Genomic DNA, 27,980 nt, shown 5'->3' with positions numbered 1-27,980 from the left:
ATGAAAGGCTATATGGTGTTTTGAGGCCGATTCTGAAAAGTGACTTGACATTAAAATCAGATTGAAAGCAAGCTATGTCCTAGAGATTATGTGGCCTTGATTGGTTTTCCCAATGCTGCTGATAAAGGAGTCCATCACTTTTTACCCCTTTGTGAGTTGCTTACAAGGGAAGGGTAAGGGACACAGCAGCAAAGTCAGTCTGTCGCCTCAGTAGAGGTAGAGGATGGAGACCCATGTGGCAGCAAGGATACAAGGGTTTTTGATGTGCAAGAAACCACAGAAGCACCGCAGAATGGCCATGCAGGGATTAGAGCTTCTCTCTCTGAAAAGGAAGCAGGATTATAAATATATATATGCACACACACATATAGTGTATATACACAACTGAAGCGCATCTACACTAATACACACAGAATGAACAACAAAAAGGAGGAAGGGGAAGCCATGCTGCAGCAGGAAAACTGGGACATAGTTGCCCTCACAGAGACTTGGTGAGACAAGTCACAAAACTGAAGTGCTACAATGGAGAGCTATAAATTCTTCAAAGCAGAAAGGCATGGAGTCAGAGGCAGTGTGATAGCCCTGTATGTTAGGGACTGTCTTGACTGTCTGGAGTTTAATGATGGTGGCATAAGATTGAGTGTTTATGGGTAAGCATCAGAGGGAACTTGTCAATGCTAGGTTAACCACTGCATGATCTCTGGGATCTTTTCCAATCTCACTGATTCTAGGAAAGACCAGTATGATAGGGTGACTGCTGATGGCAACACTCTGCCAAATATCACTGAGAGAAGGAAGGTTAACATCTGTGTCTCCCTCAAGTAAAACAAATTGAACTAAAAAGATCAGCTCTACATGAGTTCTTGAAAGATATCTTCCAGGTATGTACTTCCAGGTATGTTAATAAAGCAGCTGTTTGGCCAAACAGTATTCCTGATGTGTCTATTCCTTTGTCACTGGGAAGCCAAATTTTCTTCTTGTTTTTCAAAATACCACCTTTTAAAGGAAACAGTCATCCCCTTATGATGATAAGCCTCTCATTTGCAGAAATTCATGCCTAGAAATAGTGCATCATGTGCTTTTAAAATGATTTAGCATTCTTTATGTACTACAAAGGTCCTGAGTTTATGAGTTATTTTTATTTAGGGTCATGGATTTTAAAAAAGATGTTTCTCAAAGAAAAGGAGAAAATTAATTTGAAGTCAGTGACAGGGCAAAGCTAACGACTCTGAAAATTTCTTCTCCAGCATGTGGCAATTTCTGAAGAGAAAAATCCTGGACAAAATCTGTCCCCTTGGAGGCAGCAAATTAACTCTTTCAGAACAGAGAACTCAGAGAGAAGTGTTGCTTAGAAAGCAGGTTATGCATGCTTAGGATGTCCATTTTACAGCCCTAGCATCAGAGAGCAAGACTAGTCAGAATTCCAGGGCACCTGCCTCTGCTTTGTGACAGACGCATGCTGCTGCCTTGTATTTCCTCGCCAGTCTCACGACGAGAACCAGGAGAGCAGTGAAAGCTGTTAAATGTAGTTCATATTGCAGCCATATCTTTGGCCTTAGCTCCAGCAAGCCCAGATGGGAAATAAGGGTCATTTAGAAACAGAGCACTTCCCACAAACTAGAGAGAGAGACGTAAAACGTACTCACCTACTCATAATTTTCTTCCTCTGAAGTGGATACTGGGTCCTCTGTGACCCATTAGAGCTGGATTATTCTTCCACTCTAAACAAAGAAGCTGCCTGATTTTTTTTTTGCAAGCTTCTCAAACAAGTGCCAACTGCCCAAAATGGGAAGACAAACTGCAAATCCTAATGAATAAACATTTTGCAAGATTAGCTATCTCCAAGCAGGAGATGTTCGCTTTTATCTATTTAATTTATCAAACAAAAAATGGAAATGAAGATGGTAAAGCAAGATACCAAAATGATGGAATCGAAGGATTTCTCCCTTAGCTCTCAGCAGGAGTGCTTTCTGAGGGACAAAAGGATGATTAGAGACATGATGCAAATGAGACAGTGTTCTGGGTGGGGTCTCTCCACATCCATTGTAGAAAAGGAAAATTCCAAGCAGGAAAATACATTTTAGCTTGTTCCCTTGTGGGTGTCTGGTGCTCAGTGATGCATCACAGGTGGGACATATCAAACAGTAAAACAAATCTTCACAAGCATAAGAGACATTTAAGATATCAGGAAAATTGAACCCAGAGGAAAGAAGATCTTTATTTGAGAGTGGCTGTGTGTTTTATTATGTTGGGTTCTTTTATTTTTCTTTGTTGCCTTTCCACAGCATAGATAGAAAGCTTTCTTTAAAAATGAACAAACAAGTTCTCTAAATACTGCAGAATTTTGTGCCTACAGGTTAGTCTAAATAGTACATAAGGGAAAGCATGAAAAAGCAGGTATGCATACAAGAAAAGAAACACTGACCTGCTGTAGCCTTTTCCTTGGCAGCTGCCCAGATAAATGCTGGTCTTAAGTAAACAAACTCACGCACTAGAAAACTTCTGAATTTATACATCAGGAAATAAATATTAGATGTGGCTGTTTGCCACCTCTTCTTAAAGTTGCCCACATAATCCTAAAATTATATCTGATGTACTTCAGTGATTAGTTTTTGCATAAACAGAATCTTTTGTGAGCAGAATTTTTAAGTTCCAACCACTTAAATTCCATCTTAAGTGCTAACGTGTCTAAATAACTGATCTTCTGGAAATACTCAAGAGCACAGGAAAGGAAAGAAAGTTCAAATGACAACTTAAGCATGCTAATATGAACTGAAAATTAGTCAGAAAATATGTACATTATTACTGAAGATGGAGAGTGGCCTCACATGTACTAGCTTTCCTAGAATGCAGTACAAAAAGCAGTACTTCAGTGTAAGTGACAAGAAGAAATCTGAATAATAGAAAGGTTTTATAAAAAGGTCGCCCTTTTTAAGGCACAATCAACAGGATTTTCAGAGTTCTGTGTAACACTTTGATATATGTGCTTGAATCCTGCATATTCAAGATATGGAAGGTAGAAATTTCTTTTGTTTTCAAATTTAAAATTGTTGGATAAAAGCTGGATAAAATCTAGAAATAAACACATCTATTGATTTGGGACTTTTAAATATTCTGAGTTACTACCAAATAATCACCTGCAAGACTGCAGTTACTGCTAAGGAAACCAGTCAACTACTGTCCGTGGAATCACTTCATCTGATCACAACTACAGGTGACATGATGGGTCTCATAGCTGAGTCCAGAGTCCATGGGCAGGAGGACAAGGACTTCCAGAGAACAAGCCATTCCACACCTAATACTTCCTCTAGCACTGGATTCAGTATCAGGAAGTACTTGGCCATTTTCATGAGCTGCATAGGGGTTTCAGACATTAATCTACTCCACCTCCTCCCCTCCAGATGACCATAGTTTGGCAGAGTGAGCTTTAATATGAGCAAGTAACTTGCACTTTTACTCAAATCACACAATCATATTATTCTGATTTATATTTTGAGCGCATTCGAGAAGAAACTATTCCAAGGCCTGAGAAAGAACTCAGCACTCAGCATTTATTTACTAACATTTACTATCCCAAAAACAATTTTCCTTTTCTTCATTTTGGATTTTCATTGAAAATTTTCACTTGCAGTTTGTCTTATGAACAGCAATTAAAGGCAGAGTAAAAATATTGGAGTAGATAACACTACCCTCTTCAGCATTAGAAAGATGAAGACATTTTAGCTTTTGATGCTGTTTATGATGTTACCTTCAATGACTGGAGCCTTTTTATTTAAATTCCTCTGACAATCCTCTAGGTAGTCATGTTGGTCCAAACACAGAGGTGTGTTTCCACCATTTCAACATCTATGGATTTGATGTAGGAGCAAATTGTCAAGGAATTCCCAAGGAGAACAACAGAAAAACAAATGCACAAGTTGTAGAATGCTTCCTTGGGAGTAGAAATGGTTCCAGTGTTTAGTAGAGCAGCCAGGTACTTGGGCTCTCTAAAAAGAGCTGGTAAAATCGTGGCATGACAGCAACTGAAAAGTCTGGTCAGCACATACACACATTCTTCTACAATGAAGTATAAAGAACATCAGCCAGTGATCTTGCTGTCTTCTGACACCAAAAGGGCTTTGATCAAAACTAAAAATAGGTCCACAAGAGTGCAAAGCACCTGAGGCATTTCTAGCAAAGCCAGCAAATTGATGTGGAGCTCTTTCATTATACTAGAGTTTCAAGATGAAATATTTGCCTTGTTAAAAGTCCTCTGGACTAAAAGAATGGCAAAAATCTCTCAATCCCACCAAGAATATGAAAGATGCACTAGGAAGGAGAGGAGAGGAGAGGAGAGGAGAGGAGAGGAGAGGAGAGGAGAGGAGAGGAGAGGAGAGGAGAGGAGAGGAGAGGAGAGGAGAGGAGAGGAGAGGAGAGGAGAGGAGAGGAGAGGAGAGGAGAGGAGAGGAGAGGAGAGGAGAGGAGAGGAGAGGAGAGGAGAGGAGAGGAGAGGAGAGGAGAGGAGAGGAGAGGAGAGGAGAGGAGAGGAGAGGAGAGGAGAGGAGAGGAGAGGAGAGGAGAGGAGAGGAGAGGAGAGGAGAGGAGAGGAGAGGAGAGGAGAGGAGAGGAGAGGAGAGGAGAGGAGAGGAGAGGAGAGGAGCACATAAATATTTTTCTTTCACAAAAAAATATTTATTTCTATAAAATAAGAATAATTTCTTACTTCATCAACACATTCTAGTGAATCATCATTCATGTTCATTTATTATTTTCTCTTACCCTTCCAAAATACCCTTCTGCATAAAGACATTGGAAAGTGCACAGTGCATTCAAGAAAGCATAAAGGGACTTTACTGTGACAAATTTTTGAGTACATATGTCCTCCTAGCAGAGGGAAAGCAAGTATTTCAGTGAGTTGTTACACTTTTTTGTTGTTATTTAGTTGTTTGAAAAATAAATTATCCTTAGCCACTTACCAAAAAACTTTTTGGGCACTGTGTTGCTTCTATGCCAGCAAGACAGCCTGCATGGAATTTACTGAAAATGAGATCTGTCTCTGAAAGACAGTCACTCGTTTTCTTAGACTGTCCTGCTCCACAGTTATAAAGTTTGTGTTATTGCTACATCTACAACATTGCTGCTGCCTCAGCCTGAGAGCTGCTCCTTGATGAGACAGGGAATTCCATTTAAAAAAAATAAAATAAAAAAGTATATTTATAGAAGCAAGGTTGACAAGGGGAGGGGGAGGGTACGGACTGAAGTGGAGAACAGGGAACGAGCACTCATGCTTGAAACCCCTTGCTTGTGCAATAATGAGCTTGAAAGCCTTGCTGAAGTGGTTTTACAGCTGTGCAACAAAATGGTGCACTCTCCTCCCTTAATACTGACATTTTAATGTAGGATCACAGCTATTCAGATTGTCCATTGGAGCTGGCAGGCTGATGGTGTGAGCAACTACGCACTCTCATCAATGTCGCTTGGATGAAAGCTGCTGTCAGGCTCAATAAAATGGCAGGCTAGGCCAATCTGGCACACATGAAAGGAAACTGGAAGAAAGGCTTAATTGCACCTCCAGCAGATTCCAGTTATTCTGCTGGTCTGTTAACAACACGCAGCCTGGCACGCCAGTCCTGTCCAGTCCGCTGTGCTGCGCTGGTAGGAAAAACTCCTTGAAGGTAAGGCACAAATGCACTCTGGGTTAGACCACCATAGCCCAAGGCAGAGGTCACAAGTCTACTCAGCTGCTGCTAACTTCTGCATCCAGCAAAATACTGAGAACAGAGAAAGGATCCCTAAAACAAAGGGTTGAGTTGATTCATACTTGAGGGACCAGCACAGGGTCCACCAGAACTGGGGAGAGGCGAAAATGGGCTGGGCACTCTTCTGAGACATCTCAGGGAGGATCCAGTAGGAAAAGTACACATTAAAGAGGGACATTAAGCCGAAAGAGAGGAAGAGGCATGACTGATGAAACTGAAAACTCTGGCATTCACTCTGAGCAGAGTGCTGGGTGATATCAAGGATGAGAAACTAAGCACTTGTCTTTCATCTGATGGTGGGAGACTGAGGAAGAGCAAGAGACTGGGTTTTGTTAATTTTCTGATTTTTATTGAGTGGTAATGGTGGTAATGGTGGTCATGAAAACGTTTGTGAAAAATGTTTTCTGCTAGTGGGTGGAAGAAGACAAGGAAGAAAAATATACTGGATACAAATATCTTTTCTAAAGATAGGGAGCAACAAGCCCTCGAAGCCATATTTTTCTTCTTAAATGGGACTGAGATAATGGGAAGTAATGAGACACCTCTGGATATCTCCTTTCGCTAGCATAGCGATGTGAAACTAAGGAAAGAAATGCTCTAATTAAAAAAAAAAAAAAATTAAAAAAATAGAGGCTTCATACTTGCAAGATGAGGTAGAATTACTCATTTTTTTATAGATCAGCACCAAGTGGCCACAGGGAAAAATATTTAGTCCATCCATTCAGTCTGTCTTGGAAGGTGTATGAGGATTATATGATTTCTTAGTATTTTTATTTCTTGCTAGTTTTTTAATTTTTCTTGCAGGCATGTTCAAGGACCTCATATAACAGATCCAAGAGTGCAATTTTATTACTTTTTGAAGCATGATAAAAAGGAATTACTCTGAACAAATATTAACATTTTCTATAGAGTTATTCTTTTGTAGTGTAGTCTAGAATTACTCAAGAATATTATGTACGGTGATATGCTGAGGAAAAGGATATCCCTGTCTTGTGATAAATCCAATTTCAGTTGCACAAACCCTTACATTTCTAACTCTGATTGGATCAAAACCCTCACTGTCACTTATACTTTGTGTTCACTTACTATCTAGGAATGAATGGATCTTCTTACTGTTAGGCACCCAGCACCTACACAATCAGGTAGGAGAGACACTGTGGTCATCAGTATTGAAATTACCCCTATTTCTGGAACCCTCTGCATGGGAAATTTGAGCAAACAAACTCAGTAGCTCATCCATATAATGACCTGCCAAAAATAGAGAGCACAGTAACTTCCCACAGGACAAGGATAGCTAGAAAGCTGCAAGCGTTCCTTCTGTCAGTCTGACAAAAATAAGGAGAAATTCTTACTCCTTCCTTAAAGAGCAGACTCTCTGTTTAAGTTGGAGTCTCCCATGCTTACATATTAAAGAGCCAAGTTTCCTCAGCTTATGATCATTAAGATCACAGTTATAAAGAAATTAGACCAAGGAGGCTGTGATTTTTCAGCACTCAGTAGTGAGTGGGCTGTTTATGAAAAATTTGTTTTGGATAAAAAATTCTTGTAGGGAACTGGTAATTCTGCCCTGCCTATTTTCTTTCTCCAAAGTACATTATGGTTCCCCAGATCAAACTGTGAAGTCATGCATGTGTCTGGATCTGAGGATGCTGAAACAATATACTCATTGCCTTGAGAAGATGGAATAGAGGGTTCCACTGCTTCAAAGTGTATTTAGCACATGGGATGATTTCCCAGAGATCCAGGCTTGGAATCATGTTTTGAGGGCTTGGAAATACACAGATCAGAATTTTTGCAGCAGTCTTGTGTCTACTGAGGAGTTTAAAGCTTGGCAGCATTGCAACAGATATTAAAAATACATGAAGCTTTCTTTAATGTAAAGTCCTCTGATGGTAAAGTGGATGGGCATTGAACTGGTCAAAGCCATTCCCTTCAGATGATTTCAGGAAAGAAATGCATCCTTAATTCAGTTGCATATGACACAAATATTCATCACCCTAAAAATGATACAGAGATCAATAAAAACGGAAGAACTTCTTAAGCATATCCCTTCTTAACTGAAAAGCACGACCATTGCAAAAAGAGTAATATACCGAGATTTGACCTGCTTCAAAATAAAAAAAAAATTTTAAAAATCATTTTATGGCTGCTTGCATCACTGTATATATTTGTTTCCTTGAAGATAGCTTTATAAAAAAAAAAAATATTCCTTGCCAGCATTTTGATCCAAGACAAAAGTCCCATCCTTCAATAGTGTACATAATAGAACTGGTCAGAATGGAAGCATGGGAGCACTTTTTTATCTTGGATCTTTAATATTTCAGGCAACAGAATTTAACCAAACCATTGAAGATATAACTAACAAGCTCTCCCCACACAAAAAATCTTATAGTATAGCCTTCATTTTGTTTCTTGCTTTCCTGATTTACATGTAGTAAAAACATGGTTTAAATAAGATACAAAATTTACATTCTTATTTAATTATCTCCTGAGACAATTAATGTCCCTGAAAAAATTCAATATTTTTGCCACAAAACAGATTTAATAAGAACAAGAGTGGCAGCACTAAAGTCAAAAGAAAGGTCTATTAAATCAGTAACCCTACTGATTTAAATAGGACTAGGACTGTGCCCTGTGACTTTATGGATACTTATCATGCAAATTTCCAGAACATCCTAGTAAGCTTTACACTCTAAGGCACTTACAAGGTCCTGCCTCCAACAAACTGTTTCCCAGAGATGCACATGTCACTTGCTTACACTTAAACCTCTTCTCTATCCTAAACCTACTGGGTTCTAGAACAAGATGAGAGCTTGGATCACTGCCCTCAAACCACTTTAAAAAAATGAAATTATGAAGCAAATTGTAGGATAATTGCTTAAAATATTTTAATGGTATCTTTCACCATTCCTATAGCATAATATTAATTTTATATCTTAAAAAATACCTTGTCTCAAAAGTTTTTATTTTGATTTTCTATGCCAAACACATCAAACATATTTTTCTAACTCACAACATACTTTGAGGTTCAGTCTTCAGAGAGAGACATTGAGAATCATATATTGTTTTATTTCTTTTTGGTTGACAAAACTCCTTTATAAATAGAGCTGCCATGACTAAGAGGAAAGTCCTGTAAAGTCAGATGATAACAATATTTTAATAGTTTAATTTAAAATTTTCTGTGTTTTAGGATTTGTTTAAGATAATGCTAGGAACTGACCGATCACCAAATGTAACAAGCAAAGTAAGGTAAATGAAATATGGAATTCAAGGATGTACAATAATTATCAAGCTAAGACTCATCATACACAAAGTTAATGGCTGAAAAATTAGATGTATGTTTTAAACTAACTTAGATTTCCTCTAGACTAAAGAGAGAAACTAAATTTCAGCAGGCAATTCCTCTCACTCTAAAATTATTTCTGGAAATTAGATAATTGCCTTCTGAAGGTGCCAGTCTCTAACCAGTGACTACTGCTGGCCTCGAGACATCTAAGTTAGAGTGGGCATCTACCTTCTAACCAGCTACTGACACCTCCACTCACTAAACTGCATGGCAAAGTTAGCAGGAACACAATGCATCAGTAGGAGTCTGGATGTCCTGGTTTGTATTTAGAAATGCCTGCACCTCTAACAGAGACACAAAGTAAAGGTGAAGCTGAGAAAAGCTCATGCACAGTTCTGGGGGAGTTTTGACAAGAAGCACTTGCAGTAGTTGGCTTTTGGCTGCCTCCAGTGAGTTGCACATCAAGGAAAACATGTCATCCACAGGCGACAACAAAACTGACCCAACAGGTAATCCCTCAGAAAATGTATACATCCCGCAAGGAAACCAAACAGCAAGGAAAACAATTTTTTTTGGTACAGGGTGAGCAAAGTACCTTGAAGCTGTGCTGTAACCACTTCAGTTTGCTCCTGTTGTTCCTACCTGGAAAATCAGTTTCTTTGCCTGTAGTTTCCTGCCCCTTGATGACAATAGAGAGAACATATACTCGGTATTTAATGACGAGAAGCTGCAGCGCATACTAATGGTGCCATAGCTTCTAATATCATCCAATATCCCCCGCTGGCTTTGCAATTACATACACATGGAGCAGGGAAGTGGCATGTGGCACTCCCGGTGAGGATAAGCAGGTGTCTAGAATTACCTACTGACATCTCTCAGAGGAAGAAGGTAAGTGTGAGTTAACTGACCCCACACACAGCTCTGAATGCCTCGGGGTCCCAAATGGCAAAGGCTGATGTTGGAATAAGGGATGGTTGGTCTGTGTGTCTGAAGGACCACTCTAAATTCCCTTCCCCCTCTCCTGGTCAGGAAGACACTCCTTATACCCAAGCCAAAACAAATGTTTTGTCACCCACTATTGCACCTGGTGTAAAGGTATTTAATCAGAGCATATTTAACAATAATAATCAAAGCATATGTAATCAGGGTCTTCATCTTCAGTCATCTTCAGTTTGTGATATTCTCTTCCACTAAATTATACATGTAGGAGTGTGTAGTTCAGGAGAAACAGAAATATTCTCACCTTGGGATTGGGAAGATAATTTTATTTCTTCGGTGTACTTTTTCCCTTAGATGGGAAAAAAACCAAAAACAGACAAATGGACAGAAGGCAACTTTTTAAAGAAGGTTTTAACTGTTTCTAGAGTTAATAAACCAACAATATTTTGTGTCTCTGTTGTTATTTAATGCTGTAACCTCTACTAGATTAAATTACCTGGCAGAGTAGTACGGTGTATTGGACAGCAGGCAAAGAACACATTATGCTCTACTCATTACTGTGCCCTTGGCTAAGTATGTGAATTTGAGTGCACCTCCATTCTATAGAATCCTATATCCTATAAAGAATATTGATCCCTGTTTAGAGACTCAGTTATCAAGACCAGGCTTCTCCCTTAATTATAAAAGAAAATACGTGGAGTCACTTTTTTCTTTTGGTTTTCACTGGAAGTCAAATGATCATGGGTGGTTTTTCTGTACACTTTTGGAGCCAAAACTGTTAGCTTTTTAGACTTTACACACACCCAAAAAAAATATTGACAAAATTAAGGGTTTTATTTTAAAAATGTCTGAGATTTTAAAAAATTTGGCTTTTATATTCATAATTGAAATGTGCTTATTCACATACATGCATGCCTATGAATGTGCCTATATGACAAGTGTTACCATTTGAGAGAGAGATGACAGCATGCCTTTGGTAGTCATTACTTCTGCATTACTCTGTCTTCATATAGGCATCTCTTTTTACTTCTGAAACGGTAAGTTTCGTCAGGGAGCCTCAAATTTCATTAAATCCCATGTTTCTATTTTGGCATGAGAGCAGGAAAACCAAATCATGAACTTAACAATTTGTTTGAATAAATCTCACCAAAGCAAGACCTAGGGATCAGCGAAACCAGTGAGTGACCTGGTTGTTTTCTACTCTTCGAGCTATAAGACCTGTTAGCTTTTCAATTCCTTTATGGTTTGAGTCCAGGGACAGAGGAGGGGGTTTGCAGTGAAAATCGGCACAGGTCGCTGCGTTGAGACGAAAGACGTTGTTGAAGGCAGGCACCTGCCGGGGTGTTGGCGTGGAGATGGATGACGAATTGAACACTGCCACCTTTTGGCTGTGGCCATGGCCAGGGGGTTTCGAGGAGGTGATTTTTGCCAGATTCCCTTCTAGAGCGGGCTGGGCATCTGGCAAAAGGACGCTTTCATGCCAACCCAACGCCGAAGCACTTCCTAGCACCGCCCACGTTAGCACACACCACGCTGCCATCACGTAAGTTTGGATTTCGCCCCTTATCTGTGAGGTCCTCGGAACTGAGAAGATGGGCCAATAATACGAAGAGCTGTTAGCTTTACTAAAGACTGAGTGCAATCAAGTTGATGTAAACAGTCACTTCAGCCTGACTGTGCTACACTCTTCCTGCCTCAGGAATACTTGAGAGTATCTCGCATTGTGTTGTGCTGAAATAGTGTTTTCTCAAGCGGTGAATTATATACAGTTTGTACTTCAACCTCTTTTGAGCACTTAGCTGTGAATGTTTGTATCAGTGCCAGTGAGTGTGAGGTGATCTCATTAGAAAGAAAATACTATCAGCCACAGAATTATTTCCCAGTGATTAAATTACAAACTCGTACTCAAATGCTACGCCTGCAGTTCTTACACAGGTGTAACAAAAAAAAACCAAAACAAAACAAAAATTTTTTGCTTTTAAGAGCCCAGTGTCTGTCCATGGCTGCCCGAGGTGCAGCGCGGTGCTGCCTCATCCAGGTACGATCGCCGCGTGTTCTCCCCACGCAACCCTCACCCACACAAGCAAATGTGGGCCCTCGCTTCACACCCTCCCCCGCCCCCGTTGTACTGTACGGGCAAAACTCCGTTTGTTCAGCGGCTGAAGAGATGCGGGGCAGAAAGTCCGTCCCCGGTGACCTTAACGGGGTCGGGCTCTCACTCCACTTTCTCAGCGAACTCTTCACCCTTGTGAACCTAAAACACGCGTCTCCGGGGGGGTTGCAGGTGGAAGGGCATTCCCCGCGCAAACACCGGCGCGGCCTGGCTCGGGTCCCGCCGCCCTGCGGCGGCGCGCGTTGCCCGGCAACGGGGAGCGGGGCCGGCCCGCTTCCCCCGGGGCGCGGCGGCGCCCGGCCGGCGGGCGGACCGCGGGCCCGCTCCGGCTGCCGAGCGAGCCGCGCCGCGCCGGGCGCTGTCCCGGTGGGAGCGCCGCACAGCCGCAGCATCCGCGGCCCCGGGCCGGCTGTCGGGCACCGCCGGCTGTTCCCAGCCTCGCCGGCAGGCTCCCCGGCCCGACAGGGCGGGCGCGTTCCAGCCGCGGCCGTGCGTGCGAGTTGGGCGGCGGGCCCGGCCGCCGCGGAGGGGTCCTGGACTCCGTCCATGGGCTGGTGTGCGAGGGGGGAAGACAAAGCCCCCTGGCTCCCCTGCCCCTCCTTGGCAGAGCCCAATGCCCCGCTGCTTTCATTTGTTTTTGATCTGCCTCATTAAAAGACTATTGATGGCTTTAACTATTGTCCTTGTTTAGGTGCTGATTTACAAGCGCTAATATCTGACTGTGCCGAGATTAATGGGAGCCCGTGAAGTTTACAATTATCCGCAGGTCCCTTGACCACACATGGAGGGGTTTGGGTTGGGGTCACGCACTCTTATGAAAAACTCCAAAGCAGGCTTAAACCTGGGAACATTTTAATAGGATTGAATTTGTAATAGGATTTGGCAGCTTGGCCTAAACTATAGGGTAGGGGGGTCTGCTCTGAGTGATTTTGGAGTTGAGTTTTGGGGTTCTTTAACCTGGTGTCATTACTATGGCAGAACAAAGTGCAGGTTTCAACATTGTGGGTTTATTTTTCTGTGAAAACCTAAGCACAAATATCTTTCATATGGAATATTAAAACAAAGAGCTCTCTATCTGAACATGCAGCATATATAGCATATATGTGATAGGCTCCAATATTATGTATTATTTGATGTGTATTTGCATGCTGTATATGAACTTCAATCCCCTGAAATTATTGACAACATATATGGCATCTATTTAGAAAAAAGATACAAATGTGTTACTTGACTGGAGCAAGAGTTCTGCTGAATGACAAAACATTCCCATGCCAACTCTTGCCTTACTTTAAAAAAAACACATTAGGAACTAGTAACTGTGCAATAAATGATATTTATTAAAACTAGTGCTACAGATAGAGGGGAAGTTACACAGGAAGGTGGGCAAGAAGCTAAAAGTGAATCACATGAGCAATTAGTTCTCACTTAGAAGTTGACAGCAGCAAATTTCAGTTGGTCGCACTGGCTCTATGGCTGTTAATTCATTTTACATCACTTTGTGCTAGGCAATAATGCTGGTATGCTTCTATGCTACTTAGATTGCTGTGAAACAGGATCTTATGAATCACCTCATTATTAGGCACCCTCATTTAGTAGTTCTCGGTTTCTGGCTTACTGGGGCTTTTCGTGGGGTTTTGTGGGTTTTCAGTAACACAGCAAAACTGGAAATACATCATACTTGTCCTCAGGGTTATGAAAGTACCTTCTTTCAGGATATAAACCTTCTTTCAGGAAACCCTGCAGCACCAAGGGAGGTGCAGTGGTTAGAAGGTATCATAAAAAAATAATGGGAAGCTAATACAGATACAGTTTGCTTGGCTTCAAAAGTTCTAGTACAGCCAACTTTAGGGAAATGGGAGCCTTCAAGAAAACAGCAGCAACAAATCCTGCACTAGTGTATGTCCCATGAAATCTCAGAAAATACCATTGGCCTTGCTGGAGTAAAATCAGGCAAAAGACAGGCACACTTTCCCTCTATTTAGAGCCTCAAAGCTCCATTTTTTGAAGTCAAGACTGACATGGAAAGTCCTAGCGTGTAGAAAGTCCTGGTCTGTATGTGTGTATTGTAACTGTTCAGTTCTTTGCATTATTGTAATCCCAGATGCTGTGCATGTTTCCTGTCCTTATAAAATCAAGAACTTGAGTATTCTGTGGCAAGGTTGTGGGCGTCTGGCCCCCCTAGCCTGAATTATTCATTTCTATAGCTGCTCCTTGGAAATTCTGAGAGAAAACAACCAACAAAAAAACAATACTTCTAATTAATTTAAGTATAATAATTATTCCAAAGGCTCTGTTATTATTCCATGGCTCTGTTATTTGCTAACTTTGTTCTAGTGTTGATTTTCAACAGCACCTATTCATAACTGCAATGAAGGATTTGAAGATATATTGGAAATAAGGGTTTCCTGACAAGTGGGTGGGCGTTGTATTTTGCAAAGTAACCGTTCCAGTCACCATATAGCTGTAGCCTTATTAGGAGGATTAACAGCCAAAGTAATTATGATTTGAAATGTGCATCATTTCTTATGGCCTTCAGCAGTAAAATGTGGAAATTAGTGGGACAGTCTTCACCAGAAATGCTGTTTTATGCTATTTGCAGGTCCAAAACAACAAATCTGCTTCGGCTTAAGTTATTCTGGAAGGTTTAAAAACCTCATCAGGACTAATTATATTTTGAGTATTTTCAAGAAAACCTTGTAGAATCATAATTTTGAAGCTACTCTGAATCTTGTGGTGAATTCAGTGGCCATGACTCTATAAGAGACGTGTAGCCCAGTGTGTAATGAAATTTTGAGACTGTTTTAACCAGGGAAAATGTTTTCTGCTCCGCTATTTTCTTTGAACTCAGATTATGCTGTCTCATTAGCAGTTCCTCACTGTCTGACTGAAGTAGGAATCTGGAAGAAAATGAACTGACAGCAACTTAATCTAAACAAGTAGGACATGGTAATTGCTCACAGAGAAAAGTACTTAAAACAGTTAGTAAAAGCCTGTGGGGTAGGAAAGGAGGAAGCAGGGGGAGGTGTTGCTCCTGAACTAAACAGGTAGGGCTGATTGCTGGTTTGGTGCTGTGCTAGATACAGAGATAAAGCTCTTTCTAACATAAACTGGAGTTCAAGGTTGAAGCCCTTCAGGCTGCCCAGTGCTTTCCTCTCTATTTCTCTCCCCTAGCTTTATTGATAAGAAGCTCTTACACTTTCAGCAGCAGCACAGGAGATAATGCATCCAACACTGGGACAGTGAGGCCAGGTGTATACACTTTCGTATCCATATAAATGTGTAGCTCCACAGACACTTCACATTTGCTAAAGCCAGCACTGCCACCAGAAGAAGCAGTCCTGCCTGCCCCTGGCCCCAAGTAGGCTTTTCCATCCATCCTCTTCATTGCATGATTGTGCACTATCATGCCAGCGGGCACAGCTCTGATGGTTGAGCTTTGTAACCTTCCCTGTGGAAAAGCGTGGAGTGGAAGAAGAAATCCCCACTGTCATTCACCACAGACAATCCCCTGAGCCAGCTGCCTGCAGGGCTGCTGCAGAGGGGCTGGGGATTAGCAACAGGGATGGCTTCTTTTGGCACTAAAGTCAATGCTGTTCCCTCTGCATCATAGGAAGAGCTGACACTCCTAAAAGCCTCTCAGGGGTAATATTGGGGTGCAAAGGAGAGTACAGAGTGGTGAGACAGCAAGATTGAGCTTTAGGCCACCATGATTGTGCGCAAAACTTGTGAGGACTGAAGGGACCAACCCAAGGAAAGGGAGAAAAGTGCCTTCTGGGACTGATGGATGATACACAGAGGGAAGAAAGTTAACAAGCAGCCATATGGATTAACTCTGTGTATCCAAGAGCCCATTCCAAGAAGCACTGCCTCTCTTCATGCATTCAGTGTAGCAAAGCCAGGTTCTGCAGTTGCCACAGGGAGGGCTGACTTTCAAAGAGACAGTGACAATGGCAGCTGCTTTCAACTGTGCACCTACAAGACCTTTAAAAACATCAGGCTGGATAAGAACTCAGATTACATGTTTGAACACAGGCATTTGCCATGTTTCTGCAGTTATTATTTTGTCTTTTCAGTGTGACAGAAATTTAAAAGAAATGCATGCATTTTAAAATTATGACAGACAAGATAGACATCTGGTTTGGCATTGCAATTGTTTCAAGAAAAGGTGTTTTAGGATGTAAGAATATTATGCAATTTTTATTCAAATGACAAGCTTATTTGGGACTTTTTTATTTACTTACAATATACAGAATAATTTTGAATTGATGTATAATGGTTGATTTTGACTAATAAAGAAGTTTTACTCAAACTGGAGAGAGGATCTCCTTCTTCCATCTTTTAATGTTTTTAATGTGACACCAAAATTATAGACAAAAGCCTCATTATGCATGTATGTGAAAAGAAAAGTGGATAGGAAAGAGAGATTACAGTCACTTAATCTGTAACACTTACACAAGTTTAAAATTAGAAAGCTATAACTAATTATCTCATTTGCAAAGATTGAGCAAAATCTGACCAAATATCCATGACAGAGTCTAATTTATCATGTATCTCATATGATATCTTTTCCATAATAGCTGAATCAATGAGACCCAAGTGCCAGTCATTGATCTAACAGAGATGGTGATTTCCTTTTGATAAGGATTAAAGTTTTGGCAACAAGGATGGCTAGAAGTATCAGTTTTTCTTGTGATGAAGAGATTGTTGAGAATTGCCTTCAAATATTTGTACTGTAAATAAAGGTTGTGTTTTTGTATACAGAGAAGCCAGCCCTGCTTCTCACAGCCATTGCTGCTTGTACTTGTCAAGTCACCAAGCCACAGTGGAAACACTCCACAATCAGCTTCACGCACATGGTGCACAGTCGGGTTTAAAGTGTTTGTTGTTTGCATGAAGCAAGAATTTGCTTTCTGATGTGCTGTATAGGCAAGTGAGTGCATCTTTGAAAGTTTGCAATATTATGAGTAGGCTTGATAAGTATTTTTCTAAATGCACTTTGTTGCTCAGGCTCTATTCTTTTCAGGACACCCCCTCTGACATTAAAGGACATTACTGATGACATCCCAGGTGTCTGAATCCATATTACACAGAGGGCTGCTGACACTGGGGAGCTGACTGGATCACTGGGGCTTTTCATCCAGGCAAGTAGATGGCTCTGTCTGGCCCCAAATTTCTCAATGCAGGCTCTAACAGCAATTTTCCCAGAGCAAAAAATAAATCTGAGTGTTCCACGAGACAAAGATTTTTATCTCCACTAATTGCCACTGATTTGGCTGTGCTCTCTGGTTGGATTGCAGCATGGAAGCCCACAAAATAAACTTACAGTATTCTTTTGCAGGAGTCTTTCACTGACATCATTGGCTATAGGTGCTTTAGAGGCAAAAAGTGCTTGTTTCTGAAGTCCTTGGTGTGGTATATCCTAGCTAGCAACTCTCTAGGAAAGGAAGGAAATCATCTCACAAAAAAGTGAGGAATAAAAAAGCAACATGAGAAAGTGTTTCACATTGTGTTTTGTTTCCTTCTGCTCTTACTTTCTCATTTCTGCTGCTTTTACTGCTCTAAGTTCCCTCAGTGGCACTGATCCCTGTCAGATCTTAGTGCTTCAGCCACAAACCAGGACAGTGGAAATAAGTCCTGGACAAACACCTAATTGAAAGTTAGTAATAATAATTAAATTAAGTAGTAATAGTTAAAGTAATGATTATATTAATATAATTTATATAATTATATAATTATATATAATTATATAAATAATTAATTATTAATATAATTATATAAATAATTAAGTAATAATAGTTAAAACAATCCCAAATAGTTCCAGCCCCAATAATCTTACAATCTGAGGAATAATGTATTTGCTGTGTTTTCTGCCAGTGAGATGCTAGCTCAAAATTTTCATTGTGACTATGTGTTTTTCCCAGAGCTACAGGGCAAGCTTTCATTTTGACCAGAGAAAGTCTAAAGTGTACCTGTATTCCAAGAATTAAATAGGAGCTAATAATAGATACACAATGACAAGTGAGTAGAGTTAAACAATAATGTAATATCTACTAGGATGGTCAGTCATGTTCTAAGTACTGTTCTGTATGATAATTTTTAAATGGCTCTGGTAAAGTCCCGATTTAAATCCAAAGGAGAACAAGGTCAGCAAAGAATCTGTAAGAATTCTGTATTGCACTGGATTTGGGCAAAGAAAAATCATATATATAAAGGCTGGAGCAAACAGTAAATTACTGTGACTGGAGTCTGCTCTATCAGAGACTGTGTGGCTGTAATGTCTTCTGAGCCTGAAGGAGCACAGCTAGCACTGACAGCAGGGTCACAGAGTGCTGGTATTTGTTATATAGTGAAATCTGCCTGAAATGATCACACGAGTAAGCAGTAGAAAAGACTGGTTAGCAGGAAAGACCATGAGCTGGACAAAATTCTACTTAACTTGGTGAGTATTTTAGAGAACCCTGGTCAGACTGTGCCAGTCATGCTGGGGGATGTGCAGTAACACTGGTTTGGAGGGACAGTCTGAGTGCTGTGAGAGTAGCCTACCAGTCCATGGTTGTATTTAGATACTGGCATTTATGTAAGTGGGAGCAGAAGACGCAGGCAGGGAAAGAAGGACTTGCAGCTGGGAGCAGGATGGACCTTTTCATTTCCTATTCATTTCCTATTCATCATGTTGCTAGCTTTTGTGCTAGAACTCTGGGTTAGGATGAGAAGGAGGTAAAGGAATTTACTTTTTCTGCAAATAATGTACTCCAAAAATATCTAAACAAAAGTCAGTGATTTGAGTAGTGGAACAACCTGGGTATAGAAAGCCTGGATTAATTTCTGTAAAATGAAAAAGAAAACTTGATGAAGGTATCACTAAAATTTCTTGGAAGTGTATTTCAGTGTTGAGATGTGACCACAGAACAATGCCATCTTCTTGCCTTCACATTTGCTCCTGCTGTCATGCCCTGTTAACCCAGAGGTGTCTTGTTTCCCTAGCACCCCTCCCACTGAAAAAGGGACTATATACCCTGAAATTCTTCTTTCCCTCGTCCTGCCACTTCCATCTCTTTTGAGGACACTCACTATTAGTGTAATTTTCCACTTTAAGAAATGTTAAGCTACACAACAGGGTTGGGGTTTTTATTACTTGGCAAAGGAAATGAAAAGCATTTGGTTAGGTACAACTGTATAGTCCTTGTAATTTTTTCTTACCATATATGCAAAAGAACACAAGTTGTCCTGTGAGTGTCACAGCTTATTGAGTTTGATTTCCTACATATTTGTATCCCGTTTCCTTCCCTCACTCCCACCACAATAGTTCTGTCTCCCTCTGAAAACCCTCTGACATCTGTCAGGCAAGAAATAACACATACCCTGGCTAATCTGGATCCATGCATATGCAGATTGGGCAGCTGGCTACTACCAAGCCACATAACATATCACATCCGAGTTTTTCCTGCTCTCTTTTCAATGGGGTTTTCATGCTGAGTCTCTCTCCACTTCCCAGCTGCAGATTTTTTTTAAATGCAGTTAATTGTCTCTAAGGCTTCTGCTTCTCTTTCAAATTTTAGTTAAATTGCCCAACAGACTAAAAAGTTATAAGGGAGACTGACTTTATAGAAAAGTGGAGAGCCTTGGCAAACCAGCCTGAAATATTTCATTTAGGTAATTCTCTTTAAGGATAATACAGTATTTTGCTTTACTCTCTTATGACACAAACAGAAAATGTGAAAGGCTGAACCCCAAATCAGCTGCAGAAGATGGCATCCATGTCCCTTTACTCTAAGTTATAGTCACTTTTCTCTATACCAGGAACCAAGCTTCAGCCTCTCCAGGGAACAGCAGTTGTTTTAGGTAAGGATTTCCCTGCTTCATCATGTTGACACTTTCACTCCAGACTGGCTGAGGTGAGGCAGGAACTGATTCTTGGGTGATGATCCCTGAAACTAGGCCAGAGAACCATAAACTGGTATCAGTTTGGTGGCATGGGTATCTATTTCAGTATTGAAAACAAAAGTTGGACAGCACTGACAGGTGAGTCAAGTGTAGATCATGGCAGTTGTTTGAGAACAGAAGCACCTGGATTTTCTTTCCTTTTTTGCCTTCTGGGGGTTTGAAGTAGGATCCTGAGCTAGTGTCTAACTCTTCAAGTTGTTCTGGCTTTTACACTGAAACCCAGAGCATAATTCTTGATTACCTTTTAGCCTAATTTGCTGAGACAGTCATGGGACTAGAAATTTTGGATGGCTTTCTTGCTATGTCTTAGTAAGGATTAAAGTGCAATACATTAGCTGTGAAGACTCTCCAAAAAGCATCTAGAGAACACATGAAATCTACATATAGATTTCCTTCAAAGGCTTTAATTTTTCCAAATTTTTAATGGGGAAAGTCATAGATACATGTTTTACTCGCAACAAATTGTCTCAGACAAGCATCAAGTACCTGCTTGAAAGTTTAAATCATTGTACCATTTTTAAACCGTTAGGCATATTTGACACATAAAACGTATTTTTCACTAGCATTCCCTTCAGAAATAATCTACCAGTTTTACCTGAAACCTAGATTTATTTTTTTTCTCTCCAGCATGGAAATTTATAATCACATAGAGTTTAACAAAGTTACTTTAACAAATCTACTACCATAATATTGAGGTGTGACACACAGAGCAGCCAACTTTACATGGATAAAGGGCTGGTGATAAAACAAAAATATTTGAATCTTACGATGTATTTTGCAAAGGCTGCAGCTCATCTGACACACCTATACAAAATTCATCCTGCAATGAGACAGTGTTCAGGTTTCATACTGACCACAGAAATTATGATTCCATACCCTAAATATCTTAACAGAGAAGGAAAAAATGGCAAAGAGATAATCAGAGCCAGTGCTGAGATTTTCCCTTATGTTTGTGCACCTAAATTTAAAAAAATATTTTAAAAATTTAGAGGATCTGAAAAATACCCTTATTGTTCATAAGATTATTAATCATACACTTTAAATGTGTTTGACCATATTTTTTCAACTTCATTTTCCTATGAGGAATAAATAAAGGGAAAGGTAAACAAAGTATTGGGGGACAATTAAGGGGTATTGCACCTTCACTGGAAAACTGGAGAGGCTTTGACATGTAGGCTTCATTATCACTTCCAGTCTTTCCCTGTAGGGATTCATTAAAATGTCAGCCGTGTGAAGGTATACCCGTAAATATATAAATAATACATAATAATTCCATTTGCAGATTCCTCTCGGGAATACTAGCCCCAAACCATTTTAGTCTTGCTCATACCAGGGAAAATCATGAGCATCATTCTGCTTTGGTGTGACTCCACTGGTAGTAATAATGTTGGTGCTGCAATACAAAGTGGACACATGGCTTTTCCTTCAGTAACCTCACACCGAGCTAACATCCTGTGGTTTGGGAGCCTTGTGGACTTGGTTGCCTTCCGCATAACAAAGTTAGGAGTTATAGTCTTGAAATAACACCAGCTCAAGTAGATGTAATGGTGGTCTCCAGCTGATTATCCCTGCATGTTTGGACTGAGTGGATGAACTCTCATGTTAGGTTATCCCACAGCCAGTACAAGAAGGCACTGTTATTGAGAAAGTACAGTTCTATGGTTGTGCGGGTCATTTTAGTTACAGTGTTGCCCAAAACTTGTGTGCCTAGCTTTGCCCAGACTATGAGAACATGGCTCATTTATGTATGTTCATATATGTCTTTCAGGATCCCTTTATTGTGGTCTGCTTTGTGTTCGGGCAAAAGTGAGAGAGCTCAGTCTGGCTGCAGAGAGATGTCACCTGATAGATGACTGCATCTCTCAGGATAACAGTGCTAGCTGGTGTGGGGAAAACATTAAAGACCTGGGAACAGCTGCTTGGCAGTCTGTGTGAAAGGGGTAGATGGTCCCAGCCTTGATCATGGCAGCCAATTGACTGATAAAAATTCCCTTACATTAATCAACACCCAAGGCAGCAATCAAGAGAGTTTAGGAGCTGAATCACAGAATGGTTTTGATTGGAAGGGACCTTAAAGATTTTTTCGTTCCAACACCTCTGACAAGGACAGGGACACCTTCTACTACACCAGGTTATTCAAGCCTGTCAAACCTGACCTTCGAAATTTCTTCTTGATACCTAATCTAAATCTACCCTCTTTCATTTTAAAGCCATTTCCCCTTGTCTTATCACTACACACCCTTGCAAAAAGTCCTTCTCCATCTTCCGTATGTCCCCTTTAAATATTGGAAGGTTATATGAAGTCTCCCTGGAACCCTCTGTTCTCCAGGCAAAACAACCCAAACTGTTTCCATAGGAGACATGCTTCATCCTTCTGATGCGCTCCTGAAGAACTGCTCCAACGGCCATGTCCATCTTATATTGGGTGCCCTGAAGCTAGACACAGTACTCCAGGTGGGATCTCAGGAGAGCAGAGCGGCAGAAAAACCTCCCAAGTCCTTCTCCACAAGACTGCTTTTGGGACATAGAGAACATAGAGACTGGATCTCTTGGCCTTCCCAGTGGCTCTCAAAGAATACAGCTGAAGGCAAAACGCATGGACAGCACCTTGGGAGACTTTACCTTACACAGTCTCTATAAAACCCATTCCATGGGATTATAGTCTCCAGAGCTGTCCATTCAGTACTTTATAAAAGCAATAAGTTGCCTTTTAAAAGATGCTAAAGAAATCTTAAGGAAAAAAAACATAATTACTATAAATGCAAGTTTTCCATTGGGTCATACATCTTCATTTAACGTAGTGATTTAGTGATTCCTAAAGGAAATGATAATAGTCCTTTGTTCTTAAACAAATAAGTTGTGTTCTTTATCCTACGAAAAAGCTGATAATATGATAGGTGCAGCTCTAAGGAATAATTATACTAAATGGCCGTGGATACCTCAAAAGACAGAATACATCTATTATGCAGAATTCCCTACAGAAATCTTAGAAATCTTATATGCATTGATTGCTAGTTAGCATTAGAAAGACTTTTGCAAGTTGACTTTACCAAAGCAGCAACTATTTGCATTAGCAAACAGGCAACATCAGCCAGCTGATAAGAATACAGTGGAGTAATGCAATTAATATAGCTATGTCTGTTAATTAGTGTTTGCTGACTGTCAAAAGAAGATACTGTTAGGAGACAAACTTATTTTCCTGATTAAAGAGTAGGGCCCATCTTGTTGAATTGAGCTGGACCCACTTTTGATCTAATTAAAGCTAGCAGAGTACTGTGTGCTGGAAACTTATGCCACTCTGACATAACATTTGCATATTCATAAGTGAGATAGATTGATATTTTGCAATTAACATGGACCAATGAGAATAAAGCCTAATTAGTAAACATGCTCTCTTTATTAACTTTCAGGTCAGGCCTTTGTCATAGTATGAAGTAATAATGGAACAGGAAGTCCTTTTTAAAAAAAGACCTTATGTCGTGTGTAGTTCATTCCTTTCTCATTCAAGCTCCAGCTACTTGTTACTCTACTACTGCTCAGAACCATTTAGTTCATAACTGGGATGGTGCTAAGGAAAAGGAAATGTGTGAGAGTTAAGAAGAAATATGAGGTCAAAATATGAGTTGAAATGTTGGTAGGTACAAGACCCAGCTATAGATAAGTTAATTAAAATGTGCTCTTTTTTTTCTTTGATTTTTTTTGAGTTTGCTGATTTCAAGTCAAATCTTCAGGTTTGGAATGTGCTCCCAGATCCTCAAACAACAAAAATGAGACTATAACAAGAAGATGCAATGTGTATGCCAGAAATGAGTATGGGAAGAGGTGGCAGGGGAGAGGAAGTTAAGGAGCTTGCATGGCTCCACAAAACATAGAAATTGTCAGATTTATATATAAATTATTTTTTTATATATAAGTAATTTTAAAGATCAGATTTTAGAATAATGATCTGCTCAGAATCAGCTGGCAAAATATTTTAAAAGCAAAATTTAGCTCTGCATAGAGTGTACTATATGTTTTCCAGAAATAAGTCTCACGTACATAACTAGTGTCCTCATTATGATTAAGTAAAATTAATTCTGTATGTCAGTGTTTACAAATTCACTGATTCTAGCCTTCATTTTTTCTCCATTTAAAGTACACAAGGATAAGGCATTTAACTAGATGTAACACATCAGAAAATGGCTCACAAACAAATATTATGCAGTATGAACTCCCATTAACTAATAATGTAGTTGACATTGATTGAAAGTGATTAACTCTAGTGCTCTTTTTCATGTTGTTAGTTAAAATAAATACCAGTCTAAAAGAGGAAAAGTTGGCATCTTCTCATTTTGCAAATGGAATGAACAAAGCTGAATTCTTCCTCATATTGAGTTAAACTAAAGGATTAGTAGATGCATTAGGGAGACACAGGAATCCAGGTAAAGCAATAATAGTCAATGAGGCAGTCTCAATCATTCACCTTTCCTACTTAAAAGAGGTTAGTTACCTAATGATAAAATTTCATGGTCAATTTGGAATATGTAATTAAATCTGATTGTAAACCTACTGCTATTTCTCTCTTCTTCAGAGGTCAGCATGGCAGTATAATTCCTGACCCCTGTCCATGAGCATTTTCTTATATCTGGCACCTCCAGACAGCAGCTTGCTTCTGTGTGAGAGGTGAAAAGTCAGTCACACATATTCCCATCCCTAAATGTCAGTCGTGACAGGAGCCCAGACCCCCATCACAGGGGGCACAGCTTAGTGACGTGCTGTCAGTGCTCCCCCAAGGTGCAGTCAGGCATTTCTTGGAGTGGTTGCAGTATCAGTACCTGCCCTGCATCCACAGGGTGCCACATGGGTGGAAATCCTCAGGCCATGGTGAGAGCTGTATGTGTAGTTCAGCTTCATCAACCCCCCTTCCCATTTACCAGTTTCCTCCTTCCCCGTTCACCTCACTGCAAGATGTGCCTATCAGCAAAGCAAATTTAGGACTACCGTGTTCCCAAAATTCCTGAGAGAGGGCAATAATCTTGTTTGCTTTTCTCATCTTCAGAGCAGGATACCAGCAGTGATGACTGGACAGGTGATGCACCAGATCTCCCCAATGCTCCTTTGCAGCACAGGAGTTTCCCAATCATTTTTTCACCATTTCTGCACCAAAACTTCTCCTTTCTGACCCAGCTGCAGGGATGGAGGAACCAGGTATGTACTGTAGGTGTCCAGTCTTCCTTCTGCCTCCTCCACCAGTGCCCCTGCAGTGCTGATGCTGCCTGCAGGCGCTCCTACTCCTGTAACTGTGGTTCTACCCACTGCCTTGATAGCTTTTGTCAAAGAAAAACTTCTGTACTGGCAGGGACCAAAAAAATGTCCTGAATATCGTTTGCAGTCAGGAGAAATTTATTATGACAGGACCACAAGAGCAGAAAATGAGGATGCTTCATGAAAAAAAAAATGCAGTAGCCTATGAAGAACTGTGAGTGGTAAAGTTAAGGCACATAGTGATTACTCTATCTGCATAGTGGCACTTTTTCCAAGGCTAGAAGGAGGATATCCTACATTCTGGGAAAGCATAGAGTTAGCTACAGGTAGGATAAAATGGAATCTTACTGGATGGAGGCTGAAAATAATATTTATGACAACTTCCTGCATCTGGGAACAGCCCTCTGAAGAGAAAGTGACCTGGAAACTTACCCCAGTCTGGCCTCAAGGAAAGTGGCCTGTTCTTTGGAGTGCAATTGTGTTTATCTCAGACTTGTATGAAGCTTGGAGGAAGAACATCTGACTTGTGGATGATGATAGGCTTCAGGTATGAACAAGGCATCTGATTGTTCTGCCTTAGCAATATTGAGGCACTTGTGAGAAATGTAATTGTGAAAAATGACAGAGACTGTGTTGTCTAGTATTTCCAGTGTTAGGTAATATCTCAAATGAGATTTTCAGAGATGTAAGTTTAAGTGTACTTTAAATACCCAAGTCATTTTCTGTGGCTAGCAGTTAGGTTTTAAGGCAATTTATTTAAAAGTCTTTCTTTTATTACCAAGTCCTACATCTTCCAGGCATCCATCTGAAAAATCACAGTTTGAAGCCTAAATCATTTACTATAGCCACTATTCTTTCAAAATGTCTTAGGTGCTCAGATGAATGGCTCAGTGTTAAAACTTGATAAATTCAGATTAGCGAGGAATTATAATTATCTAATATCAAAAGCATTTGACCACTGGAAGAATTTATTAAGAACTGCTTTTAATTCACCATCTCAAGTAGCTTTTGATTCAAGATTAGATTTTCAGAAAAGGAAATGCTGTAGTTCAAACACATATTAAATATAAGAAATCAGTTTTGTCTGTACTCTTGTTATATCAAAGCTCACATAAGCTGCCCACTATAGTCTGGCCTGAAACCTGAAAGTTAATCACTGGCTAAACATTACCTTAAATTGGGGAGGGGAAATGGCATTGATCTCTATTAGCTAAAAAAAGCAAAACAAAAGAAAATAAACAGGACAATATTTCCATTGGCCTTTAGATCCCATGACCATCTTCATGAGGTGATTAAGAAAGAAGCATATTCTCCTGTGTAACTGTGGCCTTGCCAGCACTAGCCTGGCACAAAAGAAGCAAATGAACAGTGGTACAGGTCAGCTGATTGCGGTTCTTCTAGAAGAGAGAACAGAGGAGAAGATGCTAAGTGAAAATAAAGGGATAACAAAGATGATCTGTCAGGTCATCTGTCCTGTTTTGAATGCAAAATAACATAGGAGCTGGGGAGGAGACTAAAGCTCCTGAAGCTCCCACAGTTTCCCAATCCTTCTTGAAATGACTCATTTTCACCAGAGGAGAAAAGTGATTTCGTTCCTCCTCCTCAGAAAATCCTAAAAAATGCAGGCTCCTAATGCCCCTTGAGCACTGATGTTTCATTCTGAATAGAAAAGGTCAAATTAAAAAAAAATGAAATAGCATCTCTCTTTCCAGACTCTGCTGGACACGATGACAAGGGTGGAATGAAGTCTCTGAGCAAACACAAAATACCACAAGACAAAAGTGCTGTGTAGGAAACAAGTATGGCTGCACAAAGATGTTATCGCATCTGAAAATCATGTCCTTGTAGATTACAGAGATATTAAAGACTGCCTGAAAATCCTAGTTTCTACAGCAATTTTGAAATTACTTTTTTACATCTTCATGAAAAACAAAATCTCTGTGAGATTCATTTTCTTATATGACTTCATCCATCCCCTCAAGGACTGCAGAGACCTGTAGTGGAGAATGAGACTTTTCTTCAACACTTCCTCCAGTATACTCCTGAGTAAGGATTCCGATACAAACACTGTAACCTACAGTTTCATTTATTAAAAATCCCAATTTATTAAGGCTCTGTTGTGGTGTCTTTTTTTTTTTTTTTTCTTGAGCACTTTTACCTTTTTTATGGCCTCTTTTACAGTGAGAAGGCCCTAGATCTTTGACTTCTTTCACAGTTCTTTCAAATTGTGGATTCTGATCCTACTTATTTCATCAAAAGAAAAATGAAGGGCATTAGGTACATTTCTACTGTGCTACACTATTCATCTTGCATGAAAAGACAATGCAAAATGGCTGCCTTGCATGCTGCAATTTGCACTCTGAATTAATCAAATGCTTTTTCTTTCTCTTTTCATAGTTTGATGGTGCCTGAATCAACTCAAACAAATCAAAGTGGGTAATAAATTGATAGAATTTCCCATCAGTCTTCCAGAAAATCTCATTCAAAATAGCTGCAGGTTTGCCAGTCCATCACACTATGAAGACTTCCAGGGTGATGGGTCTGATGCCAGTGAGTCACCACACTTTTGTGCTGGGGCTCTCTGCACTTCAGGGCTAGAGTTCTATTTTATTGAACAAGGGTGTTTCAGATAAAGCTGTGGTCAGCAAGATGTCCTTGTTCAGAATGGCAATCATCCCATATATTAGTAGAATGCAGCAGCATATCTTTACTGATC

The 27,980-nt window shown here is 40.1% G+C and overlaps 1 long non-coding RNA gene across 1 annotated transcript; it reads left to right on the top strand.

Annotated features, from left to right (window-relative positions):
• The first annotated feature begins 5,584 nt into the window (after window positions 1-5,584).
• On the top strand, window positions 5,585-27,256 carry LOC116994256. The gene is made up of 3 exons (XR_004417443.1): window positions 5,585-5,654; window positions 25,059-25,207; window positions 26,977-27,256. It is a non-coding gene; the product is annotated as an uncharacterized LOC116994256 (long non-coding RNA).
• Window positions 27,257-27,980: the final 724 nt, after the last annotated feature.

Source organism: Catharus ustulatus, chromosome 3 (assembly GCF_009819885.2).
Source record: "Catharus ustulatus isolate bCatUst1 chromosome 3, bCatUst1.pri.v2, whole genome shotgun sequence".
Classification (NCBI taxonomy): Eukaryota; Metazoa; Chordata; class Aves; order Passeriformes; family Turdidae; genus Catharus; species Catharus ustulatus.
The sequence above is the reverse complement of the archived record's forward strand: the minus strand, read 5'-3'. Positions and strand labels throughout refer to the sequence as shown.